The sequence below is a fragment of the Bos grunniens genome, chromosome 12 (assembly GCF_055505025.1).
Source record: "Bos grunniens cultivar Pamir isolate PY7600 chromosome 12, Bosgru_T2T1.0, whole genome shotgun sequence".
Taxonomy (NCBI): domain Eukaryota; kingdom Metazoa; phylum Chordata; class Mammalia; order Artiodactyla; family Bovidae; genus Bos; species Bos grunniens.
Genome location: NC_141176.1, coordinates 88,266,050 through 88,270,249, shown reverse-complemented (window position 1 = coordinate 88,270,249; position 4,200 = coordinate 88,266,050). Strand labels below are relative to the sequence as shown.

General features: G+C 44.5%; 1 non-coding gene across 1 annotated transcript; it reads right to left on the bottom strand.

Annotated features, from left to right (window-relative positions):
* Positions 1–1,955: 1,955 nt before the first annotated feature.
* On the bottom strand, positions 1,956–2,028 carry TRNAS-GGA (transfer RNA serine (anticodon GGA)). Its single transcript has one exon. It is a non-coding gene; the product is annotated as a tRNA-Ser (tRNA).
* Between the last annotated feature and the right edge of the window lie 2,172 nt (positions 2,029–4,200).

Genomic DNA, 4,200 nt, shown 5'->3' with positions numbered 1-4,200 from the left:
CCACACCATTGCAGGCTGAGGCCACCCGAGATCACCATCATTTCAAAGACGGAAGCAACTGTTTTTCATGGTCCCAAAGTGTAAAAGTGAAAGTGTTAGTCGCTCAGTTGTGTCCAACTCTTTGCCACCCCTTGGACTGTAGCCCGCCAGGCTCCTCTGTCCATGGGATTCTCCAGGGAAGAACACTGGAGTGGGTAGCCATTCCCTTCTCCAGGGGATCTTCCTAAACTAAGGGACAAATCCATATTTCCTGCATTGCAGGCAGATTCTCTACCAGCTGAGCCTCCAAGGTCCCAAAGAGAGAGACTATAGGTATATATACCCAGCCCATTTGTCAAATGTTATTTTTTGATTATTTGTTCTTCAGTTCAGTTCAGTCACTCAGTTGTGTCCGACTCTTTGCAACCCCATGAACTGCAGCAGGCCAGGCCTCCCTGTCTATCACCAACTCCCGGAGTTCACCCAAACTCATGTCCATCCAGTTGGTGATGCCATCCAGCCATCTCATCCTCTGTCATCCCCTTTTCCTCCTACCCCCAATCCCTCCCAGCATCAGAGTCTTTTCCAATGAGTCAACTCTTCGCATCAGGTGGCCAAAGTATTGGAGTTTCAGCTTTAGCATCAGTCCTTCCAAAGAACACCCAGGACTAATCTCCTTTAGAATGGACTGGTTGGATCTCCTTGCAGTCCAAGGGACTCTCAAGAGTCTTCTTCAACATCACAGTTCAAAAGCACCAATTCTTCAACACTCAGCTTTCTTCACAGTCCAACTCTCACATCCATATGTGACCACTGGAAAAACCATAGCCTTGACTAGATGGACCTTTGTTGGCAAAGTAATGTCTCTGCTTTTTAATATGCTATCTAGGTTGGTCATAACTTTCCTTCCAAGGAGCGAGTGTCTTTTAATTTCATGGCTGCAATCACCATCCACAGTGACTTTGGAGCCCCCCAAATTTGTTCTTAGAGATCCTTAATTTATTGACCCCAGATACATACAGGTTTTAGTGCTTCTATCTGACCCAAGGAGGTTTTTCAGAGAAATTGGACTCAGAGGAGAGGAGAAGCAAGCTAAGCAGTACTCATGTTCTGAGAAGCTCTTCCACTGCACCTTCTCAGACATTTTCCCTTTGACAGAAAAGGAAAAAAAAGATGCTATTCTGTTTCTGTCATTCTTCAGTATATTGTGTGAGACATGGCCCATTCATTCTTTTAAAAAATTTTTTATTGAAATATAGTTGATTTACAGAGGCTTCCCTGATGGATCAGATGGCAAAGAAACTGCCTGCAATGCAGGAGACCCAGGTTATATCCCCAAGTCAGGAAGATCCCCCAGAGAAGGGAATGGCAACCCACTCCAGTACTCTTGCCTGGAGAATTCCATGGACAGAGGAGCCTGGCAGACTACATTCCATGGGGTCACAAAGAAACAGACATGAGTGAGCCACTAACATAGTTGATTTACAGTATTTCAGGTCTACAGCAGAGTGATTCAGTTCCATACACACACACGTGAAAGTGAAAGTTGCTCAGCTGTGTTTGGGTCTTTGCAACCCCAAGGACAATACAGTCCATGGAACTCTCCAGGCCAGAATACTGGAGTAGGTCTTCCCAACCCAGGGGATCTTCCCAACCCAGGGACTGAACCTAGATCTCCCACGTTGCAGACAGATTCTTTAGCAGCTGAGCCACAAGGGTAGCCATATATATATATATATAGATACGTATATTCTTTTTCAGATTCTTCTCCCTTATAAGTGATTACATGGTATTGAATATAGTTCTTCGTGCTATACAGTAGGTCCTTGCTGTTTATCTACTGAAGTGAAGTGAGGTCACTCAATTGTGTCCAACTCTTTGTGACCCCATGGACTGTAGCCTACCAGGCTCCTCCCTCCATGGGATTCTCCAGGCAAGAGTACTGGAGTGGGTTGCCATTTCCTTCTTCAGGGGGTCTTCCTGACCCAGGGGTTGAACCTGGGTCTCCTGCATTCCAGGCAGACGCTTTAACCTCTGAGCCACCAGGGAAACCCATTTATCTATTTTATATATATATATATATATATAAAATAGTGGATATCCTTAATCCCAAACTCATAATTTATCCACCTCCCTCTTCCACTTTGCTAATCACTAGTTTGTTTTCTATGTCTGTGAGTCTATTTCTGTTTTGAAAATAGCCTCATTTGTCTCAATTTTTAGATTCCACACAGAAGTAACACCATACATCTGTCTCTCGCTTCTGTGACGGTTTGCTTCACTAATCTCCAGGTCCATGCATGTTGGTGCAAATGGCGTTATTTCATTCTTTTTCATGGGATTTACTCATCTTCTAATCAGGTACTAACTGAGCACTTATTTTGTGCCAGATGTTTTGCTAGTGCTCAGAACCCAAAGAAAGATAATACATTCACCCTGAAAGAGCTTACTGTACATGTATGTGTGCTGTTGCTGCTAAGTCTCTTCAGTCATGTCCGACTCTGTGAGACCCTACGCATAGCAGCCCACCAGGCTCCTCTGTCCAAGGGATTCTCTAGGCAAGAATCCTGGAGTGGGGTGCCATGTCCTTCTCTGTATATGTGCTAATAAGCTTCATATTTGTGCACTATTATGCAGACTTTTAGGGGCTTCCCAGGTGGCACAGTGGTAAAGAATCTGCCTGCCAGTGCAGGAGATGCAGGAGATGCAGGTTTGATCCCTGGGTCAGGAAGATCCCTTGGAGGAGAAAATGGCAACCCACTCCAGTATTCTTGCTTGGAGAATCCCATGGACAGAAGAGCCTGGTGGGCTACAGTCCATGAGGTCACAAAGAGTCGGACACAACTGAGCAGCTCTCACTTTGACTTTATACCTAATTGCCAAACTTTATACTGACATTGCCAAACCAGTCATCACTGCTGAGGATGGAGATTTCAGGGGTGCTAATGGTACAGCGGTAGTTCCTAAAAATGGGTTTCAGTGTGAAAAAGCCATAACCCTTACCGATTGGCAAGTCTTGACATATTCAATAGAGGAAAAGACCTGCAGAAAAAGAGAGGTGTAGAGAAACCCTGAACAATCACAGCAGTGTCTGAAAGGGAGGCAGTTGTATTTTAAGAAATTGAAATTGCTGTTGGTCGTCAGCAGAGACAGTTTAAGTTGGCACCCTCATTTTGTAATATATCTCCTAAAAATCAGTCAGCACCTACTGACACCTGTCAACCCTTTCGAGTATTTTTTTTTTTTTTTGAATTACAAGTAAGTCCAGTTACAAGTTTAGTTGGCATCTATTGATTTGGCGTCTTTGAAAGTGAAAGGTTAGACTGGAGTTTTGGGGGACCGGTGCTGAGAGGCAGATGCTTGGTTGTATGTTAAAGAAAGCCCTGCATTTCAGGAGACGTGTGTCCATCCCCTTTGAGAGTGGAGACCATACAAGGCACATCTTCACATAACGCTGGCTGAATGTTCAAACGGCTTCAGCTGAAGCCCATTAGAATCTGTAATGTCCAGGACAACGGTATTGGAGGAGATGGCAATTGTCTCAGGAACCAAATACCCGCCCCCACTCCCCCCTACCCCAATTTAGCTTTTTAGACATAACAATCGTGTTCCTCATTTTTTTTTGAGACCTTTCAGTAGTTGGGAATTAGAAGTAGAGCCTTCCCAAACATGATTTGAACCTTTAAAGTGATGTGTGGTTGGTATAAATCTTATTTTACAAATTAAGAACCTGAGTTTCAGGGAGATCCATAGTTTGTCTAAGACTCAACAGCTCCAAAGTGTCACGATTGGTATTAACATTCCAATGTGTCTCTAAAACCTGGGTTTTCACCATCATTCCATTAATGACAAAACAGACTTTCTGCCATAAGCTACATGGCTAGGCGTTTTTAGACACAGAGTTCTCCATTTCTGGGGTTTTCTTGTGTTCTGAATCAACCGCAGGATCGACATTAGACCATGGTCCCAGCTGTCTTGGTAGCAGAAGGATGTGGCGTGTCTGGATTCATAGGGTGATCGCTCTTCATGGCTGCACTGAGACACTCTGCGAGTGGACTCATGGCGAGGCAAGCTGTAGCGCACCAAGGTAGACTGTTTATTGTGGAGTTGCTGAGACAGAGGGGCAGCTGTGAGCAGAGGTGAAACTTCGGAGCCAAAGCTTTTAGCTGTTTCTTTGCTTCTCCCATACATTTGTCAGGGGCTTTGTCCTGAGTGTGTGAT